This window comes from Orcinus orca, chromosome X, assembly GCF_937001465.1.
Source record: "Orcinus orca chromosome X, mOrcOrc1.1, whole genome shotgun sequence".
Lineage (NCBI taxonomy): Eukaryota > Metazoa > Chordata > Mammalia > Artiodactyla > Delphinidae > Orcinus > Orcinus orca.
The window spans coordinates 46,751,449-46,777,905 of record NC_064580.1 but is presented as its reverse complement, the minus strand read 5'-3'; the positions used below and the strand labels follow the sequence as shown (position 1 = coordinate 46,777,905).

The following is a 26,457-nucleotide window of genomic DNA, read 5'->3' as shown; positions in this document are numbered from 1 at the left end:
GGCGTGGAGTGGGGGGATGTAACGGATACAGTGAAGACCTTCATGATTGGCTAAATGGTTGATTGTGGTTGGCAGGATTGACCTGGGTTGGCTGCTGGAGTGAGCCCATGACATCACCACCCTGGTGAACTCGTGCCAGGTGGGGATGGTTATCCCCGCCCCAGTGCATTGTGGGCAGGATCAATGATGTATCTTACCCAGACTTGGTGCCACCAGCTGTGAACGGACACTGAAGTCACCAGCTCTTCCCACTTCTCCCCAGCCTTTACGGAGAGAACAGTTGGGGATGCTTAAGAGTGTGGGCTCTGACAGAAATAAACCCCTATGACAAAGGAGCCAAGAATATACATTAGGGAAAAGGCTGCCTCTTCAATAAATGGTTCTGGGAAAACTGGACCACTTTCTTACACAACATACAAAAATAAACAAAAAATGGATTAAAGCCTAAATTGTAAGACCTTAAACCATAAAACTCCTAGAAGAAAACATAGCCAAGTATGCTCTTTGACACTGGTCTTAGCAATAATTTTTGGGATATGTCTCCTCAGGCAAGGGCAGCAAAAGCAAAAATGGACAAACGGGAGTACATCAAACTAAAAAGCTTTTCCACAGCAGGGGAAACCGGCAACAAAACAAAAAGGCAACCTGCTGAATGGGAGAAGATATTAGCAAGTGATATATCCGAAAAGAGGTAGATAGCCAAAACATCTAAAGGGCTCACAGAACTCATTATCAAAACAAAACAAGAAACAAACCAACAGCCCGATTAAAAAGTGGGGCAAAACACTGAATAGACATTTTTCCAAAGAAGATAATACAGATGGCCAACAGGCATATGAAAAGATGCTCAACATCACTAATCATCAGGGATTGCAAAATCAAGACCACAGTGAGGTGCTTCCTCATACCTGTCAAGTGGCTATTATCAAAAAGACAATAACAAGTAAGCAATGTGGGCGAGGATGTGGAGAAAAGGAAACCCTCATGCACTGTTGGTGGGAATGTAAATTGGTGCAACCACTATGGAAACAGTGAGGGTTTCCTAAAAAACCTAAAGCTAGAACTACCATATGATCCAGCAATTCCACTTTTTTTTTTTTTTTTTTTTCGGTACGCGGGCCTCTCACTGTTGTGGCCTCTCCCGTTGTGGAGCACAGGCTCCGGACGCGCAGGCTCAGCGGCCATGGCTCATGGGCCGAGCCGCTCCGCGGCATGTGGGATCTTGCCGGACCGGGGCACGAACCCGTGTCCCCTGCATCGGCAGGCGGACTCTCAACCACTGCGCCACCAGGGAAGCCCCAATTCCACTTCTTGGTATTTATCTGAAGAAAACAAAAAACACTAATCACAAAAGCTGTATGTACCCCTCTGTTCACTGCAGCATTATTCACCCTAGCCAAGATATGGAAGTGCCCATTGATAGATGGATCGATAAAAAAGAAGTGGTATACATATACACAACGGAATATTACTCAGCAATAAAAAAGAATGAAATCTTGCCATTTTCGACAACATGGATGGACCTAGAGGGTGTTATGCTAACTGAAATAAGGCAGACAGAGAAATACAAATACCACACGGTTTTATTTGTATGTGGAACCTCAAAAACAAAACAAGTGAGCACAGGGAACAAAACAGAAACAGAGTTAGAGACACAGAGAACAAACTGGTGGTTGCCAGAGGGGGAGCGGGTGGGGAGTTGTGTAAAATAGGTGAAGGGATTAGGAGGTACATACTTCCAGTTATAAAATAAATAAGTCACGGGGATGAAATGTACATACACGGAATATAGTCAATAATATTGTAATAAGCCTGTATGGTGACAGATGGTAACCAAACTTATCGTGTTATTCATTTCCTAATGTTTAAAAGTGTGGAATCACTTTGTTGTGCGCCTGAAACTAATGTAATATGGTATGTCGGATTTAATTAAAAAAATAAAGAGTGTGGGCTCTGAATCGAGTATGCCTACGTTTGTGGGTCACTCCTCCTCTGACGGCCTGTGTGACTCTGAGCAGCTCCCCTAGCTTCTCTGTAGTCTCTGCTTTCCCACCTCATCAACTAGGATTATTTTACATTGAGCCTGCTATCACAGTTGAGGCATCTTGGGCACAGAGAGGTTAGGTCAGCTACCCCAAGTCATTCAGGTAATACGTGTTTGAGCCCCAAAGGCAAGGAATACTCAACAAGTCCAAACTGAACCCATCCACAACCCCTCCCCACATAGCTGCACCTCCTCTACTGTTGCCTAACTCAGGGCAAGGCAGCCTTCTCCCCAGCTGCTTAGGCCAGAGATCCTTAAGGCCATCCTTGCCTGCTGCCTCTCTCTCACCACCCTCTCAGTCATCAAGCCCCACCTTTCTGCCTCCTAAGTCTTTCTAAGCAAGATCCTGACACTTCTCTCCATCGGCACAGTGAGTTCCACGTCACCCTCATCTCTCTCCTTGACCACCACCAGCAATCCTGATGTTTTCCAACGCATTGTCTATCCTACTGCCTGAGGAAGCTTTCTTAAGTCCTAACCTGGGCATGACAGCCCTGCTCAAAACTCTGCAGGGGCTGCCCGCTGCTCTTAGGATAATGTCCAGCCTCCTGGACTAAGCACAGGCCTTGCCTGCCCCCAAACGTCTGATCGTCACCAGACCCCCTCCTTCCGCTCCAAGCCCCACTTGATATTCCAGCGCACCCAGACCTCTTTCTGTTCATCAGATGGCTGGTGTGCTCACACTCGTCCTCCCTCGCCCCCCCTGCCCGCCCCGCTCCCGGCCCCCACCACCCACAGATTTCACAACCTCACACGTGCTGTTCCCTCCATCTTACATGCCCTTCCTCCCTCCTCATCTGTCTGATTCCTTCTTAGGTTCAGCTGTCAGGCTGGGTAGAGCAATTTCCATTTTTCCTGAGGAGTACCTGGATGAAAAGTCACAGTTACCAGATTTGATATTTTTACCGAATGGAAGGTGATGGAGATTTCATTATGAATTCCCCACACGGACACACATTTTACTGTGGTTCACAGTGAGCTGATTTGAAATGCAATCTGATGGCTGAGTTTTTCTGGGAAAGGCTTCCTTGCTAAGAACAGGATACAGACAGAAAAGCTCTCTCGCCTTATGTTATACGGGCCCACTGTTGCCTTTGAATATGACCTTTGGAATTTGGCCACAGTTTTGGAAGCATAGAGGGATCCAGGGTGACCACCTGCTTCACAGTGAGGAGGGATAAGCTGAACAATGGGAAAAAAAATCTGTCACTTTATGGTATCTGTGACCCAGTAAATTGAACAGGCTTTGAACTGCCCTACCCATGGACTTTGTTTTGATGAGATTTTCACTATAGTTTATAGTCTGAGTTTCTGTTAGGACAGGAGAAAGTATATTAACGGGTCCTCCCCATGCAAGGCTGTGATTTACTAGTCCCCTGTGATCATCAGGGAGGCAAGGATCAGCTGCGCACTCAGTATGGGGACCCTCTTAGGGAATCTGACAGCACCTTCCTGCAACTCCTTAGGTGTCCCCACTGCTGGTTCTGCCTGCTACAGACTCAACTGTGAGGACTGACTTCATTCAGTACAACTCCTCTGAGCAGAGCACACCTAAGTATGAAATGAAGTGTGTGCCTTTGATATGTAAAGACAATTAAAAAGATGGAAATGGCACCAGTTCCACCGCCACTACCCCAACCCCCACCCCAGCCAGAGGATGGAGTAGATGCCCAGAGGCCCCCGGCATGCTTGCCTCCACACTGATGTGTCCCTAACACAGGGCGCAGTGTAAAATGGTTCACCCGGAGCCTAGTTACTGAGCTAATGGGAGCCGGGCATATGCGGTTTTATTCCCCATAGATCCAGAGAAGTATCAACCCCCGCCTTCCATAGACGAGGAAACAAGCTCAAAGAGGTTAGGTCGCTGATGCAGTAAAGGCTGGATCTGGCAGTCAAGCCCTAGTTCTGCCCGACTGCAAAGCCCGTCTTCTTTGCGGTCACGACAACCCACTTGGCTTGTGATTCAGGTGCCGAGATGCAGATGTTGTTCCGTGACAGGAAAGTCATCATTGTCCCAATACCATGTCCACCTGTGAAATGCAGGAACCCAGTAGGGCAAAGCCACCCTGAAAGGTTCTAAGACGCTCTCTGTGTTTGCCTTCGCAGGAGCTGCCTTGCAGCCAAGAAACTGGAGTCCACCGGCGCAAAAGGATTGCCTCAGAGCCAACGGCCGGGCAGGACTTCAGCCTCCCCTGTGTGTGTGGGGGGCACTCTGCCATATCAGAGAGGCTTTGCAATCAACCCTCCCCCAGTTATATCTCCACCAGTCTCACTCTATTTATCAGATGGAAGGAACTGAGAGGCAAGCAGAGGCAGAGGAAGTGTTTGTAGTGGCTGCATGACAGCTCTGGAGCTGACCCAGCTGCCATGGTGGTCTGGAGCCAACAGACTGAGAATGGAAATCTGGCTCCACCCATGTTCATGTCTCTGCTCTTCAGCTTGTGTCTGTAAACTGTGGATGATCGAAGTGCCACCTGAAGAACCTCCCCACCCCTGAGAAGTGTGTCCTGACCAAACACCCACACACCACACACCCCCGACCCCGCACACTATGGCAGGGGGTCAGAGGCTCTCTTCTGTGTTCCTAGGGTTCTATGATTTAAATCCTGCCATGGGTTTTCTCACACAACAGGGGGCAGTCATCTGCTTGCAGGTTGCAGCCCCCATCATCCCTGCATCCCCAAACTGGCCCCAGTAGCGGAGACCTAGTGTCTGGTCGGTGCTTCGAACTTGTTTCCTCAGTGAATGAAGGACCTCGACTCAAATGTACTTGGTCAATAAAGGGTAGCTCTTCTTGGACCAGTTATTTCTGCGTTAAAAATGACACAGGAGAATGGAGTAAACAGGGCATATCTCGAGTCAGATTCTCTTCCCTTTGGTGGGGGGAGGAGCATTGCATCTTTCATACGATCCCTAATTCCGGAAACTCCTAACCAAGGAGGCTGCAACGTTCATTACACACGTGTGGGTCACTCTGTTGCCCCATCAGCCACAGTTCTGGCCTCACAGTGGAACTTGGGTCAAGATCCTTAAAGCACCGGTCAGTTCACTGAATGTTTCCCAAGTACCAAGTGGCTGGTGCCCAGTGTAGGCCCCGCAACTACGTGTCCAATCGATGGACTGTTGAATGAACGCAGGCTGCTAGTGGAGTCTGTGATGCTGTGCCCAGAGCACAGGTGGCCATGGAGTCAGGGACCTGAGCTCAGTTAGGAAGGGCATGTCAAGTCCAGGTGAGGCCATCAGTCTCACTCGGAGCTGCCCCTCACGCGGTCCTCCTAGTTCCTTGCTTGCTCCACCTCGACTCTCTCTGCTCTTCCCCCACGTCCTGCCTCTCACTCCTTCTAAGGCCTGGCACAGGCTTGTCATTCAGTATCTATGATCCCTCCTTGTCCTTGTCAGTCAGCTGACTGAGCAGATACCCAGCTGACCATTTTTTTGTTTGTTTTTTTATGTATCCCCAGACATCCAGCACAGTGCCTTGACCACAGTTGGAGCTTGGTGAACGATTCAATGAATAAAGTCACTGTTTGTCACACACACACACACACACACACACACACACACACCATCAGACTTATCCGGATCAGTGCACAGTGTCTGGGCAGCCACCCTGACCTGGATTAGGACATAAGGAGCACTGGTAGTTTTGCTAGAGGGCAACTTTGAGCTTCCCTCAGGTGCCACAGCACCACTCTCAGCAGGGCTAAGAAGCTGTCTGTGTCTGTTAGGGGTAAAGACTGAGACTTCCTGCCTTCAGACACTCAGCGCCCCCTGGTTAGGGTTGATGGCGGTTCCTCAGAACGCTCATCACTAAAGTGCCGTGACGCCCTCCCAGAGCTCAGACCAGGGAGCCTTCTCCCAACAATAATGGAGTACCCTACCCTGTTACAGAAATGGGAATTATAGCTGTTTACCCCTCTTAATGTGGTTCCTCCCCTTTGCATTCACGTCCACATTTCTTCCTTGAGTCACCCAATCCGACTCTGCTAATTCCCAACGGGTTACTGCACCAAGCTGCACCTGCATCTCACTTGCTGTGCATGGCTCTATCTGGGAGGGTCGGATCTACCTACTGAGCTACGCATTTTCTGTCTCCCTTCCCTTCTGAATCTGGAGGCTCCCAGGCACCAAGAAAAGTGCTCCAGTTGGCCCACAAAAGGGGCGGTGCTGCAGGGGAGGCTGCAACTCTCATCCACAGCCTGGGTCAAAGCAGGACTGCGTTACAAGCGCCACACGCTGCCCCACTGTGCCACGGGAGCCAAAAGAGCAAAGGTCTAAGAAGTCCTAATACAGACACTTATGTGGATAGAACACCAGTCTCTTCCTAGGGACCTGTGAGTTGTTGTTTGGTTTGGGCTTATATCGTCCGTGGCCTTTTTCACAACGCTTGCAGACTTAGCTAACCTTCCATCGGGACCTCTCTGCTCCCCCCACACCCCACACCCCACACCCCCCACTGTACCAAAGATCATACTCCTCACTTAAGTGTGCTGACTGGGTTTTCACTTGGCAAGGATACCAAAACAATTTTTTTTCATCCTGAAACGTCAAGATACCTAAGAGAACAGGTCTTCAGAAAAACTAGTTTTAAATTATAATAGAAAAACTGGCTACGTAACAATGAAGATACAGCACATTAAAAGGTTATTTGGGGGCTTCCCTGGTGGTGCAGTGGTTGAGAGTCCGCCTGCCGATGCAGGGGACACGGGTTCGTGCCCCGGTCCGGGAAGATCCCACATGCCGTGGAGCGGCTAGGCCCATAAGCCATGGCCACTGAGCCTGCGCCTCCGGAGCCTGTGCTCCGCAACGGGAGAGGCCACAACAGTGAGAGGCCCGTGTACCGCCAAAAAAAAAAAAAAGGTTATTTGGGCATTATCTAGAATTTCACACTCAAGAGAAAAACACTTAATATGTAGTCTACTGCCTTCCAGGTTTTTTCTCTGCATTTTTAAAGATTAGGAGATGGGGGGAGGTAATGTCTTCATACTTTTGTGTCTGTTGTTCTGTTTATCATTATAGTATGGTTATGCTACTTCCCATAATGATGAGGATGAGGATGCTGATACTGATGTCGGTAGAAGCAAAGACATGTATAGAGCTTGATATGGACCAGGAACTGTTCTCTGTGACGTGTGCATATTGACACGACACCCCGTGGTCTTTCATGCACTTAGGAGACATCATGCTCAATCCATACACAGATCCATGGTAATCTGATTCATGCCGATGGACATGTTCACTTGCCTTTTGATCCAGAGGACACTGGACACTGCAGTGTATTCCAGATTTGGGGGTCAGATACCACACCTCTCTGTTTCTTTCAGGCCTGCGTAGCAATCTGACTCACTTCTTGCCGGCCAGGTGACTTTGGGCAAGTTCCTTCACCCGTTAACCTCTACGTGTCTCAAGCTTCCTCATCTGCAAAAAGGGATGATAACATTAAAAATGCTTACCTCATAATGTTGCTGTGAGTACTCAGAGACCTTATTACACTTATACATATAGAGAGTTAAACACAGTCCAGAAGGGTGAGCTTTTATTCTTGTGTCTCTTCACTTCGGTTTCTGCTTGTACCCATATCTCTCTCCCTGCCCCCGTTGCTTTCTCCTCAACCACTCCCGCTCCACTCTCTCTCCCCTTTGCCCCCCTCCTCAGACTCTCCATCCAAAAACACTGTTTACCATCTCCTCAGGATGTAACTCAGAAAATATTCACACCATCACCCTTTGGTTAAAAAAACGTGAATATTAGTGGAAGAAATAAGAAACACCATAAAACCGGCAATGTGAAAACTACACAAGAAATAAAGTCCTACTGATGAAAGTTTGAGTATTAATACTTTTGTATCTTCATAAGATTCAGATATTCAGAATTTGATACAGGAGAATTAGGCTTCATAAAAATAATGCCCCCCCCCCAAAAAAGGGCTATATGATGAGGTCCTTGGGCCTTTAAATTTCCCTCTGGAATGTTTTTTAAAATGTATATACTCATGTTCTACTACAATCGTCCAGTGATCACTTACTTTCCCATCATTATACAAATCATACGAAGAGGTCATTAGACTTCTAATTTCCTAGAGAATAGGCACTAAACTTTTCCATACGAGCCCCTGATGAAACCCCAGCATTGTATTTAGGCTTCACAATATCCCCATAAGGAGAGTTAAATACTCATTATGCTAATACACACACACACACACACACACACACACACACACACACACACACACACACACACACACACACACACACACACACACACACACACACACACACACACACACACACACACACACACACACACACACACACACACCCATGCCCCATACATTCAGTTCTTGAGTCCCTGAGAGGCTGAAGTGATAGTGCAAAGTCCATGTGGTGAGTCAAAGGTGGTCTTGACATTGTTTCTCTGGAACACTCTCCAGGGAAATGTGGGAACGGTAACACTATTAACAGCAGTAATGACAACAGCTAGAATTCACCAGGAACTTGTCACATGCTGAGCACTGTCCTGACAACTTCCCATGTCTTAACATGGTCAGTGCTCTAAACTGCCCCCAAGAAGTAGTTACATTTACTCCTAACTAGTGTTTCCATGTTACTAATGGAGGAATTGAGGCACAGAGATGCTAAGTAGCCCGCTCAGTGTCACCCAGCAGTAAGGGGTGGAGCCACAGGTCTGTGGAGGCATTGTGGAAAACTCAAGTGTGTTCTGTATTTATTCAGTCAAGGGCAAGATCCAATGGCTACTGCAAAATATGTAGAAAAACAGCTAACACATAACACAAATTGACCTTACAGCATGGAACTGCACACTAAATAGAAATCTGGTTTCTTCAGAAATCTTTTAGATGGAGGCTTGACAGGATTGGAATCAGGATGTTTTGTGGAAACAATGATCTGAGAGCCTCCTTAGAACAGCAGACAGCATGTCAGTCTCCTAGCCTGAAGGTCTTGGGTTTGTGCATCAGAGAAGGCAGCAAACCTCTGTCACCTCCACATGCTCCCGATGGAGAGAGAAACCTGCCAGTAGGGAAAATAAGACCGTTCGTTCCTCTGCTCTGGTAGTACCCAGACAAATTGTCCATGTCAATCAGAACTGAGGAATTATATAAAAAAAACACAAAAATGCAGATTCCATGATCCGCACTCAGTGAATCTCATTTAGTGTGGCTACAACGGTGCCCTAGAATCTTTGATTTTTCACTCTGCCTGGGAAACTCTCAGGAACTTTAATAAACTCCTTTGGTAGCGAGACTGTCTCCAATGTACTGACTCTTCCCAGGACAAACACACAGTTGGGAAGACCAACCTGAGAGCACAGGAGAGAGAACGTAAAGGACACAGCGTGAGAGTCAAACCAAGGGCAGGGCAGCGGATCTTCTGAGAAGACACCACCACCCCACTGGCCTGTCTCTCTGAGGCTTCAGTTTATCTCAGATCCATTCTCTTCATGGCCAGTGGATGGAGGTGGTGAGAGGAGATGACCTTTGAGATGCCACATGGCCTGGGCTTTTCTCGGGGGCCGTGGGACACAGACGATATGAGGTTATATGATCTATTCTCCCCACCTCCAGTCAGCCTCTGCTTCTCTCTTGCACCCTCACTCCCTCCATGCCACACAAGCCCAGAGCAACCAGAATTTAGGAAAAATGTCTTCCCTTCACTGATCAGACACCTGCCCCTGACCTGAGGAGATCTTCTCCCCTCTTCTCCTCTCAGCTGTCCTCCTCTGATCTGATCTGCCGTGCCGAAGCAGACAGCCTTCCCTAGTAGCTTAAAGCCCTCGCCTGGCCCGTGACTCTGGTAACGCAGCCTGGAGAGGGCTCGTTCTCTCTGAGAAGGACCCCAGACCCGGGAGCCAAGAGCCACGACGACCACAGAACCATCCTAAACACTGATGCCCACGGCCGTGATTGACCTTGGAAACGAAGCCTTACCTCACACCCCGTCTGTCCCTGAACCATTATCTTGTCACAGAAAGCAAGACAGACGAGGAAGGTGCCTGGAATCCTTCCTGGGGAGTCCTGTGTCCTACTCCATGCTGCCATGCTATTTCCCCAGACCAAACCCTGACGTGGACCATATCATTCCTATCCTTTTGATGAGAATAAGAGGTCTGGGGATACCTTCACAAAATCCTATTCTCGTGGTTGATAACCAGTATGTTATGTGGTTTACTACCACAATGGTGCACCTGGTAAGTAGGTGGAAGCTGACAGGAAGTTTCAGAGGGTAGGTCTGGGTGCTGAAATGATTGGGAGGAGCTACCGGCATCTGTGGGCTGAGGGTTACAGGGAGGCAAACACTTTTAAGCAGAGAGTTAAATAAAGTGGATTTTCCATGATTGTAATTTACCCGTGAATTAAGGGAAGCCTGAATGTTGCTTTCTCTGGAAACTTACAAAGAATCCTTGAGTGTTTTAGAGAACACATACTGAAGGCAATTCTCTTACTGGCCTTGAGCTTGATGCAACACACCAGTGTCACTTGGTAGCTGAGGTTGTACACGCCTACAGGAATGAGGGGAATCCAGCTGTACTGACTAGATGGATCTTCAGGATATGCTGTTAATGGATGGGAAAAATTACGTGGGAAATGCTCATAGTGTGATCTGCCATGGGTTGCTGAACAAAGCCAGATAAGCCCATTGTCTTTGAGGCACCGAGGTTTTGCTTCCACGTCTGTCTCCCTCACCAGACTTTTAACTCCTTCTCAGAAGGCTGGAAACACATCCCGTTCATCCTGGTGTCCTCAGGGCAGAGGACCTGAGACACGGTAGAAAGTCAGTCCACACTTGTGGAGCTGACGTAACGGGTGAAGGACTGGACCCAGTGTCTTAATGACGAGTGAGAAGGATGTCAGTCTGCAGAGGGAGGGAGGGGAATGCCACAGGTCTTAGGACCCAGGCAGCGCAGTGACACCAGCCTACACTGCAGTACTGATGTCAGTTACATCCCTTAGGGTTCCAGGACTCAGCCATTTAAATACAGGTGTCATTAACCATGAAGGTCTAACTTAGAAAGCCAGGAACCTTACGGCTTAGTTTTTTGTATGAACCTTTTGTAGCTGAGGCACCTGAGGCACCAATTCAGGCACAGCATACTCTGGTCACTACTCGTCCAGGCTGAGGCTGCGTCGGGATATTCAGGGCTCACACACAAGAAGGGTAATTCCGAGGCATACATGTATCCCTAGAAACAAAGGGTTCACAACTGCTAGGTTGCCCCGAGCAGGACATACATCAGGCAGGCAGGACAGCTCCCTGGGGCCCCAGTGTGGCCTCCCACCCAGGGACCTGCCCCCCTAGGACTCCCTGTCCAGTTTGAATAATCCATCTGAGGCCTTAGTTTCAGAGGCACTGCCTGGAGGCAGCCCGTTCCAAGCAGTTCTGTCTGTCCGGGACCCCAGCGCATCCTCTTTCCGAGGGTGGCTGACACCTGGAGGTGCTCTGCATGCACCGTCCAGGGGCTGGGGCCACTCCTGCGGTCCCACAGTCAGAGCTCCCTCAGGTGTGACTGGAGCCTCAGCAGACAGTTTGCATTCAAAGTGCTCACTGGATTGGGATTGACATATATACACTAATATGTATAAAATAGATAACTAATAAGAACCTGCTGTATAAAAAAATAAATAAAGTAAAATTCAAAAAGAAAAAAAAAAAGTGCTCACAGCAGCTTGGAAGGCTGCATGGGGAGTATTCCTTTAGGAAACATAGAAAATTCCCAGGAACAGACAAGATCATTAATGCCCTCGCTCCCTCTCTACACTTCCCCCACCAGGTGCCAGGGGTGGTGTGTTCTCCATTGTTATACAATCACTGTGTACAATCCTGAAATCAAAACTTTACATTTCGGGGCTTCCCTGGTGGCGCAGTGGTTGGGAGTCCGCCTGCCGATGCAGGGGACGCGGGTTCGTGCCCCGCTCCGGGAGGATCCCACATGCCGCGGAGCGGCTGGGCCCATGGGCCATGGCCGCTGAGCCTGCGCGTCCGGAGCCTGTGCTCCGCAACGGGAGAGGCCCGCGTACCGCAAAAAAACACAAAAACAAACAACAAAACTTACATTTCTTTAATTATCCCCTAATGTCCCCCTAATCTTTTGTATGGAAGGGCTGTAGGCAAGAGTACTTTCATAGCAAAACGTGTTTTATAATCTAACTGTAAAGACATTACGTTTAGCAACTGGCCAGGACAAAATCGTGAATTTTTAAAAATTTTCAAAATGGGTTGACACAGCCTCCTGTCCTTTTGTCTGTCTCACTGATCCCGTGAGGAGGCTGGAAAAGCTCATTCTCTTGCACTGAAGAGTCATATGCCTAACGTCTCGTCTCAGTTGTCTCAAAGATCCAGATGCAACAGCCACAACGTACAAAGCCATTTTTAAAATTCCCCCTTTTCCCTCTCCCAGGGACGCTTTACTCAAACGCCTAGCAGTAAACTGACACTCACCAGGGTACCGCACAGCGGCCGGGGAGCTCGGGCGCGAGTGCTGGGAGGGGCTGCTGCTGCTGCTGCTGCAGCAGCAGCAGCAGCAGCAGCCGCAGCCGCCGCCGCCGCCGCCGCCGCAGCCGCCGCCGCCACGTTGAAGAAAAGCCTGCAGACCTTTTTCCCCTTCTTGCCTCTAGTTTATCTGAAGCTTTCTCCAGCCCAGAACCTGATTTTACTTGCTTTCTTCCGCTTGTAGGAGAGAGCAAGTCAAACTTTTAACATTTTTTGGCCGACCCAGAGTTCACCTTTTGTAAGGTTTGCATCCTTTCCCCCCAGGCCTGGAGGAAATAACAAACACCAAAGTCAGGAGCTGGCTGCACTCCCCACCCCCACCCCCCGCCACCCCACTCACATCAGGCAGCACAGCAGAAGCAGCCGAGGATGCAGTGCACTAACTCTCCTGGATCTGGATCTTTTGTTTTCAAATTCTGTAAGTAACACCTATCACAACAGTCAGTGGCTCAGCTGCTGTTTCATAGCACGGGTACATCCACAGTCAATGAGCACAAAAAGATCGTCATCCCTACTGCTTCATCCTCCCTTTACTCAAACAAGGCTTTCACCGTATTTCAGCGAGTCACAGTCTCGCTAGTGAATCCACAGCTGCCACCACTGTTTCAGATGCCCCAAGACCACCCTTGCTTTTGATGAATTCCTAGGAGGACCCCAAGGACCTAGCACATAGTCATCCTCATGGCTAAGATTTACTGCAGCAAAAGGATACAAAGCCAAATCATCCAGGGGGAGAGGTGCACTGGGCAACATCCGGAGGAAACCAGCGCAAGCTTCCAAGAGTCCTTTCCTAGTAGATAATCACGCAATTTGTCCCTCCGGCAACGGATCATAACAACGCGTGTGAAATGCTGTCCACCAGGGAAGCTCCTGAGAAACCCGGGGCCTAGCACATAACAAGATTTCAGGTTCCCAGGAGGAAAGCAGGTGTTTAGCATAAAACATACTGTTTGGACAGATGGAGGAGTAAACTACACTTCTGAAGGAGGCAACGGTGGGAAACCTCTTGAAATCCAAGTTCTCAGACGCGACGTGAGGGCCAACAAGCCAGCCCTTCTAAGGATTATAGTCTCAGGCCTGCTATGTTAACTCTATTCTGCACAGTACTCAACAGCAAAGCTTCAAAATACATGACCAAGTCAGGACTGGAAGAACTGAAACAAACAAATCTACAAGAACAGCTGGAGACTTCAACAACCTCAGTAATACACAGAACGGAGAGAAAGCAAATTAGAATGCATGGGTGAACCGAATGTTCTCACAGGTATAGAACCCTCCACATAACAATAGCCGAATATACCACATTCTTTTCAAGTGCATATGGAAGTTTCACCAAGGTAGACTATATCCTGGGTCATAAAACAAATATGACCAATTGCAAGATAACTGCAATCATACAAAGAATGTCGTCTGACCAAAAGAGAAAAACCACCGATAAGTAAGCCAAAGTTAGGAGGAAAATCTCCAAACACAAGGAAATTAAATCACATACTTCTAAATAATCCATGGACCAAAGAGCAAGGATCAAGGAAAGTTACAAATTAATTTAAGCAACATGAAAATGAAAAAACAACCTACCAAAATCTGCAGGATGCAGGTACAGCAGTGCTTAGCCGTAAATGTACAGCATCAAATGCTTATCTTATTAGAAAGAATAAAGAACCCAAATCAATAATGATAGCTTCCACCTTAAGACACTAGAAAAAGAAAATCCAAATAAATTCAAAGCAAGCAAATAAGGGAAATAGAGATTGGAACAGTTATCAGAAAAAGAATAGAGTTAATCAACGAAACCCAAAGCTGGTTCTTTCAATAGGTCAATACAAATTCATAAACTTCTACCCAGACAGACAAAAAAAAAAAAAAAAGGCAAGATAACTAAAGACACAACTTACCAACATCAGGAATGAAATAGGTTACAGATCCCACAGAAATTAAAAGGATTCTATGAATAATTCTACATAATTACTTTTGGCAATTTAGGCGAAATGGAACAAACTATCAAAGCTCAGCCAAAAAGAAACAGATCATCTATTTTTAAAATTGAGTCTGTAGTTGAAAAACTTACAGAAAAGGAATCTCCAGGGCCAGATGGTACCCCTGGAAAATCCTGCCAAACATTTAAGAAGCAATGACAGCAATTCTACGCAATCTCTTCAAGGAAACAGAAGAGAGGGAACACTTGTTGAGTTCTTTTTTCAGATTAGCATTACCCTGATACCAAAGTCAAACAAAGACAGTAGTAGCAAATCAAATTCAATATATAAAAAGAATAATACACCATGACCAAGTGAGGTTTATCCCCGAAATGCAAAGCTGGTGCAGCATTAAAACATCAATCAAGCCAGCATAGTAGCATACCAAAGATAAAGAACCACATGATCGTTATCTGTTGATGCAGAAAAAGTATCTGACAAAATTCAACAGTCGTTCATGATGAAAACATTCAGCTAACCAGGAGTAGAAGGGAGCTTTCTTAACCTGACACAGAGCATCTACAAAAATACCCGCCCCTCCATCCTACTTGATGGAGAGAGACTAAATGCTTTCTCCCTAAGATCAGGAACCAGGCCAGGAGGATAGCTATAAGTCAACATTGTACTGGAAGTCCTAGCCACTCCAGTAAGAAAAGAAAAAGAAACAAATGGTTTAGAGATTGGGAAGGAGGAAATCAAACTGCTCCCATCCACCAATGACATGATTATCTACCTAGAAAATCCCATGAAATCTATTAACAAAAACTCCTATAACTAAGAAGTGAGTTTAACAAGGTCGCAGGATACAAGCTCAACACCAAAAAATCAGGCATATTTGCCTGTACTAGCAATGAACAATTAGGAAATTTTAAAAAAAAAGACTTGTGCATACCATTTATAATAGCTTCCCCCCAAAACCTAGCGAAACATAAGCAGGATCTGTATGCTCAAAACTACAAAATGCTGAGGAAAAGAAATATAAGAAGACCTAACAAAATGGAGACACATACTGCGTTCATCTGTTGAGAAATTCAATATAATTAGGATGTCAATAGTCCCCAAATAGATCCATCAATTTCATACAATTCCAATCACAAATCCAGGCAAGGATTTTTTTGTACATATAGACTAACTGATGATAAAATTTCTGGGGTAAGGCAAAGGAACTAGAATAGCCAAATAATTTTGAAAAACAAAGTTGGAGGACTAACACCAACGTCACAATTTACAATGCAGCTTCAACCAAGATATGTAAGCAACTAAGTGGCCATGGAGGGGATGAATGGATATAGAAAATGTGGTGACATATACAACGGAATATTATTCAGCCACAAAAACGAAGAAAATCCTGCCTTTTGCAACAACACGAATGGACCTGGAAGGCTTTATGCTAAGTGAAGTAAGTGAAAGAAAGACATATTGTATGTTCTACTTATATGTAGACTCTAAAAAAGTCAAACTCACAGAAATAGAGTTTAGAATGGCGGTTGCCAGGGGCTGGGGGAAATATTGGTCAAACGGTACAAACTTCCAGCTACAAGATGAATAAGTTATGGGGATCTAATGTACAGCATGCTGAGTATAAGGAACAAAACTGTATCGTATATTGAAAGCTAAGAGGGTAGATCTGAAATGTTATCACCACAATTTTTAAAAAGGTAATTCTGTGAGGGGATAGAGTGCTAACTAACCTTATTGTGGTAATCGTTTTGCCCTACCTACGTGTATCAAATCATCACACTGTGCACCTTAAACTTACATGCTATATGTCAATAATACCTCAGAGAAGCTGGAAAAGATAAAAGAGTCCCCAGCTTTTCCGGTGGGAGAGCCCTCCAGCTATATTCTGTGTCCCCCTGACATCTCCCCATCATTCCTTAACTTTCCCTTATTACTGACATGACAAGTTGAGCCAGGCTCATTAATCCTTTCTCTCCTCAGCCTGGGAACCCAGCATTTAGCGGAGAATGGTATTCAGAAGCTAGGATCTAGCGGTAGGTGTACTTATTGTCATTGGGATGTTGCTGTTTTCAGGAAGTTTGGAATATATGTGTGAACACAATCACACACACACACACACACACATATATATATTTCTATATCAATCTATCCACATATGCACACATATCTATTGAAAACCAGGAGTTCTCACGGAGACCTTTAATTCCAGTAGAACTCCTCAGAAGTTGTTCCAGTTTACCTCCTTTCCATATTGGAAATTCCCTCTTCCAAAAGTGACAGACGTGGCTCCCACCATCCTTATATATTCACTGAGTTGACAAATCCCAATGCATATAAGCCATCCCTCCTCCACAAAGAGGTCCTCCCCACGTGCTATGCTGAACCATCCCCTGCCCTTGACTTCCACACCTCACTCAAGCCTGAATCCCTGAGCCAGTTAACCACCTCCCCACAGAACCCCCAGGGATATCCTCCTTACCACCTTGGGCTCTGACCTCCCAAATTGGGATGCCCCTACACGCATATACTTGCCTTGCCCGTCAACACCTAATGGCTTTAGGACTGAACTGCTCAGGCACAAAAGAGAAGAGAAGGGAAGGGAAAGAAAGGGTAGGGACAGGGGAAAAGTGAATATATCAGTTAATCAAGGTGAACTGGGCCAAATCCAAGCAATATGATGAAGCCAGTGGGTTTTTTCCTCACTGTCCTCCAGCTTCCCCTTCCTGCCTCTCTCCTTTGCCCCAGTTCCTTTCTCATTCTTAAGTCCTGCCCTCCATCAAGAGTAGCAATGTTATGAGGGGCATGATTCCCATTTTATAACTGATCTCCGCTGGTTGGCTGACATTCAGTGTGGACGGTGTCCTCCCTGCAGCTCTTACACTCAGGCCCTCTGTCTCTCATGATGGGCTAGAAAGTTTCACCCCTCTTCAGTAATTTCAGGTGTAAGCAGGAGAGAAGGTGCAGGGCACATCTTGGAGCCTCGGGTCCTTCATCTGTGAAATGGGGATGACCACAGATTGTGGGACAAACACAGAGAGCAGCACCAGACACCTTTCAATGAGTGCTACGTGCTGGACCCAGTGCATCACAGGACTCCTTGATATCCAGGAGCACGCCAAGTAGACTGCCCCGCCAGGACTGTGGCACCTGCTGTTCCTTCTGCCTGGAATGCTCTTCCTTCAGGTAATCCCACGGCGTGCTCCCTCACTTCCTCCAGGTCTCTGCTCATTCGTCATCCTTCAGGGAGACTTTCCCTGATTACCTTGAATAAAATAATAACATCATCTCCACATACCCTTTCCCCTGGTCCAGCCCTATCTTTCTTCATACATAGCACCTGCCACCCTTGATTTACTTATTGACCAACTCTATGAAATGAGACTTTGTCAGTTTTGTCCTGTCACAAACTCCTCGAATAGTACTCACGTACATGGCAGGCGCTCAGAAAACATTTGCTGAACCATAGCTGGGAGCCGGGCCCTTTACACACACTGTTAACATGCACAGGTACCCTCCAAGGTGGGCACTGGCCCCATTTGACTGATTATGATACGTACTGAGACTCCAGGAGACAAGTGACACCCTCAACAACGCACCATCAGCACGTCGGGTTCCAGGCTTCGGAATCATACCTGCCGGGTTTCCAACTCCCTCAGTTCCGGGACAGAGACCTCACAGCCAAAATGGTAAGAGATTTTACTACTGACACACAGACCCCAAACAGCTCAGATACTTTACACCTTTAGACAAACCCCTTCTTAAAGCAGCTCAGAGACATCACACCTTGGGACCCAGAATCACAACAGTTCAAAGGCCTCACACGTTGGGGTACAGACGTCTACATAAGGGTCTAACACCCAGTGACTCTAATGCCCAAAAGCTCAGAAAATGCACACCCAGGTCTACAAGGACACAAATCCCTACAGACTTTGTACCATGGCTCACAAAACCCACCCAGATAAAATATCCCATTCACCAAAAACTCCCCAAAATGCTCACAGACGCCAAATGTACTCAAACAGCATCTGGGATGTCAGACGTAGCGGTACACATCTCCAAACTGCACGACACACGTTACTTCCCAGGGAGAGACACCAAAAAAGTTTGGTGACCCCTCCTTGGCCTTAATTATATGAATCTGCGCGACTGACCCTGCGGTGCCACACGCTCCAGACTGAGTGAAGGCTAAACAAGACTGTAAGAGCTCGCGGAAAGACACCACCACCGTCACCCTGCACAGCCAGCGACTGCGCCGAACCTCGCCACCGACCCGGGCAGCTAATCAGCCCCTTACGGATAGTCAGTCTTGGAGTAGTCAAACTCGGAGAAAAATGTACACTCTGAAAATGCCCGCGTGCGCACACGCACACGCACACGCACACGCACACCTTTCACCCTGAGCGTCAACTCGGCGACCACTGTGCCTGTCCCAGAGAGACAGCCAATGGGAACTGGGCAGGCGAGGAGGGAGGGGCAGGAATAGCGGGATTTCCGGCGCCGCTTGACACCCCGGAAGAGTTTATTCCAGCTATCTCGCGGCGACCAATCGCCGCCCAGAACGCTTTCTCGATTTCGACCCCCCCGCCCCACACACACATACACGCATCCCGGAGCCAATCTCTTGCTCCGTTGCTCTCCCCACCTGGATGTGACCATGCAGAAACGAAGGGGTGACCCTGGAGTAGATAGAAAAGAAGGCTGCAGGCTGAGAACCCGGTGTCCCCTCGGCCTCGAATGTGCCGGGAAGATGGAGCGGTTACAATGGGGATGGACCCAGCGGCGCCCTGAGTGCCTCCGCTGGGACCCGTGGTCGATGCCCGACGCGGTGTAAGGGGACCCTCAGTGTTGTCACAGAGCTCAATGGATTATTCCAGAACGGACGCCCCCTCCCGAATGGTTCCTTCCCGACTCGAAGGACTTCCCTCTACCCCTCAGTGGTACGTTCCACGACAGAACCGTTTCATTTCGCGCGCCCCTTGGTGGTGGGATCGGGGAACAGCGGATGTAGATGCCCGCGGACCATTGCTGGCCGGTGCCCAAAGGGAGGGAGGACAAAGTTAGGATGAAACCCTCGCAATTCTCTGGAGTCTTGGATTTGGGAAAAAGTCTTCCTACTTGGAAAGTTACCTCCATGCAGTGACACCACTGTAACAGGGAGCATTACAAGAAGTTTTCTCTGTGCTGGGCCTTGTGATTGCTTGTGCCTCCCTGGGTAATACAGGATGGGCCTAGTGGGGCAAGCCAGCCACAGTCTCCCAACGGGCAGGAGGGGTAAAGCTCCAGACTGGGATCAGAAGGCCTGGTGAGGGGCAGGCCTTTGTCCTTGACTGTAATCGGTGGAAAGGACTACCGTGCCTTCGGTTCCGTTAGGAAAGGGGACATCTCTCAGGGGTCCCAAGGACACTGACTACATGAGATAAGACCATGGGCTCTGTCACCGTTCTGTTACCCCGTACATGTACCCTAGCGGAATCCTCGCCCTTTCTAGCTATGCCCGTCGGGACAGCCAGTTCTGGAGTGGGCCAACTCAGAGAAATGTACGTTCTGAAAACGCCAGCGCGCACACGAACACGCTCTCGCCCTGAACTCCAACTCGGCTACCGCCTTGCGCGGGGAGGGGGAGGGAATAGCGGGACTTCCGGCTCCGCTTTGCGCACCGGAAGAGCTTATTCCGGCCATCTCGCGGCGACCAATCAGCGCCCAGAACGCTTTCTGGCCCCGCAATCCCGGAGCCAATCTCTCGCCCCGTTGCCATCCCCGCCTGAATGTGACCAGGTAGAAATGAAGGGGTGAACCGGACACCCCCAGGAGGTGATACCCCGGGGCGGTGGGGGAGGGGGTGCTGTTTCTCACTTCAGTCCTGTGGTTATTCTGGTGGGTCTAATGTGAATGTGAAACTGTAGCATGCATCGCAGTCACCTGGAGGGCTTGTTAAAACACTGATTGCTACCCCCCATCCCCGAGTTTCTGATTCAGTGGGTCCTTGGTGGGGCCCGAGAATTTGCATTTCTAACCAGGCTCAGCGTCCCTCCTACACAACTAAGTGGTGGACTCTAGGATTCCTACCTCCCTCCACCACGTTATTTGTGAACTGTTCCTTCCCTTCCCTCCCTCCTTCCTTACCCCCCAACACATCCAAACGAACAGTCTTCATCGCCAGACCCTGAAGATCTTGAAGGGAGCAAAGGTCTAAGCATCCTGTTCACTGCAGCAGAGCGTCTGCCCCAAGAGTGATGTGAGGAGCCAGTAAACAAGCTTTACTTCTCCTGCACCACTGATGGACAGCATCGTGGCAGCATGTATCAAAGTGAAAAATCCTTACAATGCTAGGTCGGTGAGGGCAGAGACTCTTTTTTTTTGTCTAGTACGGCCAGTCTCCCCAGTGCCCAGCACATAGTAGGTGCTCAGTGGATGATTGGTGAATGACTGAGTTTTGACCCAGCAGCTCCACTTTAAAAATGTATAATCAACACACACATTCACAGAGTTGTGTGTAGAAGGAAGATAGTAGCAAACAATTGTGTAAAACCTCTTTATGTCCATTAAGAGTCGATGATGGTTGGGTTGTAAACAAACGGTGAGTGGTTCATGTTATACCATGGAGCACACACTGGCCATGGAACAGCATGAGGGGACCAGTGTGTACTGATCAGAGGGATCTTCTTCAGGACATGCTGTTAATATTAGGTGGGAGGGGAAGCAAATGGGAGATGCTCATAGTGGGGCCTGCTGTGTGTGTGTGTGTGTGTGTGTGTGTGTGTGTGTGTGGTTTAAATACAGAGAAATATTTTTTGAAAGGAGCAAGGAAGCACCTATAACTAGCCCCACTGGTAGGCCCAGGAAGCAGAGAATGTGGAGGAATGTGATGACCTGTGTAGTCCATGTACTGATGTACTAATGGAATCTTTCACAGCAGCCACTTATTCACGTATTATTTGAATAACTCTGTCTAAAGCAAAGTCATGTGGTGAAAACAATACCTGTACCACAGAGCATTTTTGTGTGAGGGCATCTGGAGGGTCTCCAGCAACAGGGTTCTCAAATTTACATGCCCCAGGGCCAGGCAGTTATTGTGCATTAGGGAGCGCAGCTCATGTGAGGGTAGGGAAGGGCAGCACATGGGTATGGTAAATGTTCCCTGCCAATCGGCTTCCGGTGTGGGTACGATAGAGAAGATGGGGCTGGTGCAGACCCCAGACCCTCACAACAACCTCCTCAGCATCATAAATAGTGGTAATTGTCAGGATATCAACAGTTGTTACATCTTTACACTGATGTAAACTCCTTGGGAGCATCCCTCAACCTCTTCATCACAGGACACACACACATGTCAGACGAGTAAGAGAACCGATCCTCTGAACACAGCATTCAAGGACTAATTAAGACTGACTTAGGAATTGGTTCTGCCCACGATGAATGAGCAGGTTTGGATTTATCCTCCCACTTTAAGTAACTAAAACTTTGGAAGTGACGGTCTTCAGATGCACTACAACAGGCATGCAGGATGCTGATACCTGAGAAAAGGGGGAAGATGAGGTGAGCACTACACTTTCCCCCAGCCTACTTCTGGAGAGGATTTCCAGGCATCAGTGCAGGGAGCGGGAACCCAGGCGGAGGCCAGCGTGTGGGTACGATAGAGAAGATGGGGCTGGCGCAGACCCCAGACCCTTACCCTGTCTGAGGGGGCATCCACAATGCTGCTATCGCCTACTATCTTTGTGCAGGAATGAGACCCCTGCATGGGCAGGGGTTGTGATTTTCCCAGAGAAGCCGGAAGTCTGGGTTCTTGTCATATTCTTCTTCTTTTTTTTAATGATAGAAATTAAATTCACAAAAATTGTGGTTCAGTCTATCTCTGTGTAAGTCATGTAGAACAATATGTCTGGGAGCAGGATTGAGTCTGAGCGCTCCTTTTTGGAGCCCTTTTAGAAGACAGCAGGAGCTCAGGAAATGGTTTGTGAAGTAATGAATGAGTGAATGAATGAACGAACAAATTCAGGAGTTAACATTAACATCCAGAAGGGTCCTTGTTCTCAGCCAGTGATGTTCCCTCTGATTCCCATACCGTCCTCTTTCTCCTCCGTTCCTAGGGTCCTCAGTCGACACTCCAATCCCCCGCGTCGGTAGGCATCATCACTGCCCTTCAACCCCTTCGTCCACTCGGTGTATCTTCCCAGTACTCACTGCCCACAGCAGCCCACTCTGATTCCTTCTGCTACTTTTCAGCCCCAGCAGAGCCCCATCTGGAATAGATCTCTCCACGGCCCAGCCCGAACACTGGCACTGGTTCTGGCATTTTCCTGAGTGTCGATCTCAGCTTGTCCTCTTCATATCAGCTGTGTGACTGGTTCATTCCCTTTCTCTCTCTGTTCCTCCATCTTCTCCACTGTGTAATAGTATCAATCCTCACAAGCTTTCACGAGGTGTAAGTGAGATGATCCCAATAAGAGTTTTCGCAGGGCCTGGCACAGAATAAATGTGAGATAAATATTAGCCAGTATTATTAATGTTTTTGTCATTATTATTGTTTCCAGAGATGCTCTATTTTAACCATCAGTTAACTCCTTCTAACATCCTTGGGAGGTGGTTATTATTATTAATCACTATTTTACAGATGAATAAACTGATGTACTGTACATCAGCTCACTAACTTACTCAAGCTCACCAGAGGGGGAAACACCATACTCATACCCAGGTCTGTCTGGTCACAGAGCTCCTGCCCATTACCCCTGTCTGTGCCTTATTCCACATCAATGTCAGTGACAGCAGTAGCCACTGACATCAGAAACACAGTCAAAGCCAATCAAGACCGCATCTGCATAATCCCGGAAAGAAATGTGGTCCCCACCGCATGAATTGGAAAGACCAGATATTCGGAGTACTCTCAGTCTCAGTGACCACTCCTCTCTGTGCATGTCCTGTGGGCTGGAGAATCCATCCTGTGGGTCTTGTCCTCCAGAGACCTCTTAGTCACCTGCAGGATCATGTCCAAGGCTGAACCCACCTCTGCCTGCTGCTGGGCAAGGCATTCTGAGGCCCCACGTTCTAGGAATCCTCTGCCCCTTGCCCCAGCTGACCCTTCACAACCTCCTTCCTGGCACTCCCTCCTTTGCATGGCTGCAACAGGCCACATTCACCCCTGATTCTGCTAATAGAACAATGGGCAAGGAGACTGAGGTATCAAAGAGTTAGACAGCTTGCCCAGGGTCTCTCCACTAGTTCATGGCAAAGCCTGGATTCACACACTGTGCTCTCTGACTCTGTCCTGACGTAAAACAACATTCTCTTCCGCCTCTAGTATAGCAGGTGCTCTTTAACTCATGCTCGGCTGCCACATGCTTTACACATGATGCCTTCTCATCATCATCAACAGTGGTAATTGTCAGGATAGCAACAGCAGTTACATCTTTACACTGACAGAACCTCAGGAGTTTCCCTGAACCTCTTCATCACAGCACGCACACACGTCATATGAGAAAGATAACTGATCCTCTGAACAGAGCATTCAAGGACTAATTAAGACTGAACTAAGAATTGGTTTTGGCCATGATGGAGTAACAGGGTCTGGATTTATCCTCCCACTTTAAATAACTAGAAAATTGGAAGTGACAGTTTTCGGATGTGGTACAACAGGCATGCAGGATGTTGATACCTGAGAGATGGGGAAAAATGTGGTGTGCACTACGATTTCTCCAAGTTTACTTCCTGGAGAGGCTTTCCCGGCTTCAGTTCAGGGAAAGGGAACCCAGACAGAGGCCAGCATTCTCCCAGAGCTGAGGAAACAGAGTTCAGCATTCCGGGAGGCCAAGGCAGCTAGAATTCCTAGAGCACAGGACCAGAGAAAAGGGAGCTGGATGGATGGGGGAGGACTGCAGAGAGAGAGAAAGAGAGAGAGAGCTTGGAGAGCTGCAGAGGGTTCCCTTGGGAGTCTCCTGCTGAATTCTGATCAGCACGTGTGTGTGAAGAAACTACCGAAGGCTGGGAAAAGAACCACCAAAAAGGAGTGGGTGGAACAACCCCAGAGCTCACAGAGGGATGGAAATAGCTCATATTCTCGCCTACCAGAGGGAAGAAAACTCTCATATTATGCAGATATCTTGTAGATTACTTAGCAAGATTTTACCTCAGTAGTGGGGCAAATTAGCCCTAAATTAGTGACTGCTCTTGTCCCATCTAACAGTGTTTGAAAGCACGCCTGAAAAGGGTAAAGTTGTTTCTATTAAAATAGGAAGTAGCTGTGGAAAGATAGCTGGAAAATCACAAGTTATTTGTAAATTAAACAACACTTCAAATTAATACAAGGATCAAAGGAGAAATAGAAAATACACCATATCAAAATTTATGAGGTGATGCCAAAGCTTCATGGGGGAAATTTATAGCATTAAATGTTTGTATTAGAAGAGGTAAAAGGCCAATGATCATTCAAAGATCAATAATCTTCCTTAAGAAACTAGAAAAATAAAATCAAATTTAACCCAAAACCAGCAGAAGAAAAGGATAGCAAACATATGAGCAGGAATCAATTAAATAGAATCCAGAAAGTCAGTACCAAAGAAATAAATGAAACCAATGGTTGATACTTTGAATAGATTAATAAAATAAGAAATCTTTAGCCAGATTGATTAAAAAAAGAGTAAAAGAAGGAGTGACACAAATTACCAATTTCAGTAATGCCATAGGGCAGGGGTCCCCAACCTCTGGGCCACAGAAGTGTACCGAACAGCAGGAGGTGAGCAGGCGAGCGAGCGAACAAAGCTTCATCTGCCGCTCCCCATCGCTCCCCATTACTCCTGTTACCGCCTGAACCATCACTCGCATTACTGCCTGATCTATCACTTGCATTACTGCCTGAACCATCCTTCCCCCCTCCCCCTCATCCGTGGAAAAATTGTCTTCCACAAAACCAGTCCCTGGTGCCAAAAAGTTGGGGACCACTGCCATAGGGGACATCAATACAGAGCTTTCAGATATTAAATGCACAAAAAGGGAAGATTTTAAAAATATTCAAAATTTGTTGAGATTATATCTAACGTTAAGTGGTCTCACTACACACACATAACCTAACAAAAAACAAAAATAAAGGGACACAAGGAAATTTTAGGAGGTGTTGAATATGTCTGTTACCTTGATAGTGGTGATGGTATTATCAGTGTTTGCATATGTCCAAACTCATCAAATTGTGTACATTAAATATAAACAATTTGTTGTATATCAATTATACCTCGATAAAGCTGTTTAAAAAAGGACAGCAGAAAAAAACGTTATCTAAAAAAGTTTGATACTTAAATAAAATGAGAACATTCCTTGAAAAATGCTGAGTAGCAAAGGCCACTCAAAAAGAAATAAAAATGAATAACACTATATCTATTAAGGAATTTAATTACTTTGCCTAATTTTATGAGGCCATTGTTACCCTGATACCAAACCAGACGAAGACAACACAAGAAAAGAAAACCATAGACCAATATTTTTATGAATATAGACACAAAAATCCTTAATAAAATACTAGCAAACAAAATTATACAGCATGAGCAAGTGGGTTTTCTTCCAGAAATGCAACATTGATTTAATATTAATACTCAGTTAAGTTAAATATACCACATCAATAGAGTAAAGGACAAAAACCACATTATCATCTCAATAGCTGCATAAAAAGCATTGGGCAAAATTCAGCATCCCTTCATGATAAAAACACTCAAACTAGAAATAGAAAGAAACATCTTTAACCTGATATAAGACATCTACAAAAAACCCACAGCTAACACTGTACTTAATGGTGAAAGACAGAAATGCTTCCCCCTAAAATCAGGAACAATGCAAGGATGTCATCTCTCACCACTTCTATTCTACATTTTTCTGGAGGTTCTGGACAGGACTATTAGGCAAGGGAAAGAAATAAAATGAATCTACATTGGAAAAGAAGTAAAACTTTTCTATTTGCAGATGACATAATCCTGTGTGTAGAAAATCA

At 47.0% G+C, this 26,457-nt stretch overlaps 2 long non-coding RNA genes across 8 annotated transcripts in view; one reads left to right on the top strand and one right to left on the bottom strand.

Annotated features, from left to right (window-relative positions):
• LOC125963005 (uncharacterized) overlaps window positions 1-18,774 on the bottom strand; it is a 406,444-nt gene extending 387,670 nt beyond the window's left edge. Inside the window, exons 1-4 of one of the 7 annotated variants that reach the window (XR_007474761.1) lie at window positions 17,538-18,774; window positions 12,890-13,435; window positions 2,821-7,462; window positions 1,089-1,322 (exon numbers count right to left, since the gene is read on the bottom strand). This is a non-coding gene — a long non-coding RNA (uncharacterized LOC125963005). Of the gene's footprint in view, window positions 1-355; window positions 1,323-1,565; window positions 7,463-12,498; window positions 12,816-12,889; window positions 13,436-17,537 lie in introns of those variants that run through there. The other 6 variants (XR_007474758.1, XR_007474760.1, XR_007474762.1 and 3 more) reach the window with 6 other exon arrangements.
• A 354-nt stretch (window positions 18,775-19,128) lies between these two features.
• LOC125963016 (uncharacterized) lies at window positions 19,129-22,979 on the top strand. Its single transcript, XR_007474776.1, has 2 exons — window positions 19,129-19,423; window positions 22,713-22,979. It is a non-coding gene; the product is annotated as an uncharacterized LOC125963016 (long non-coding RNA).
• The last annotated feature ends 3,478 nt before the right edge of the window (window positions 22,980-26,457 follow it).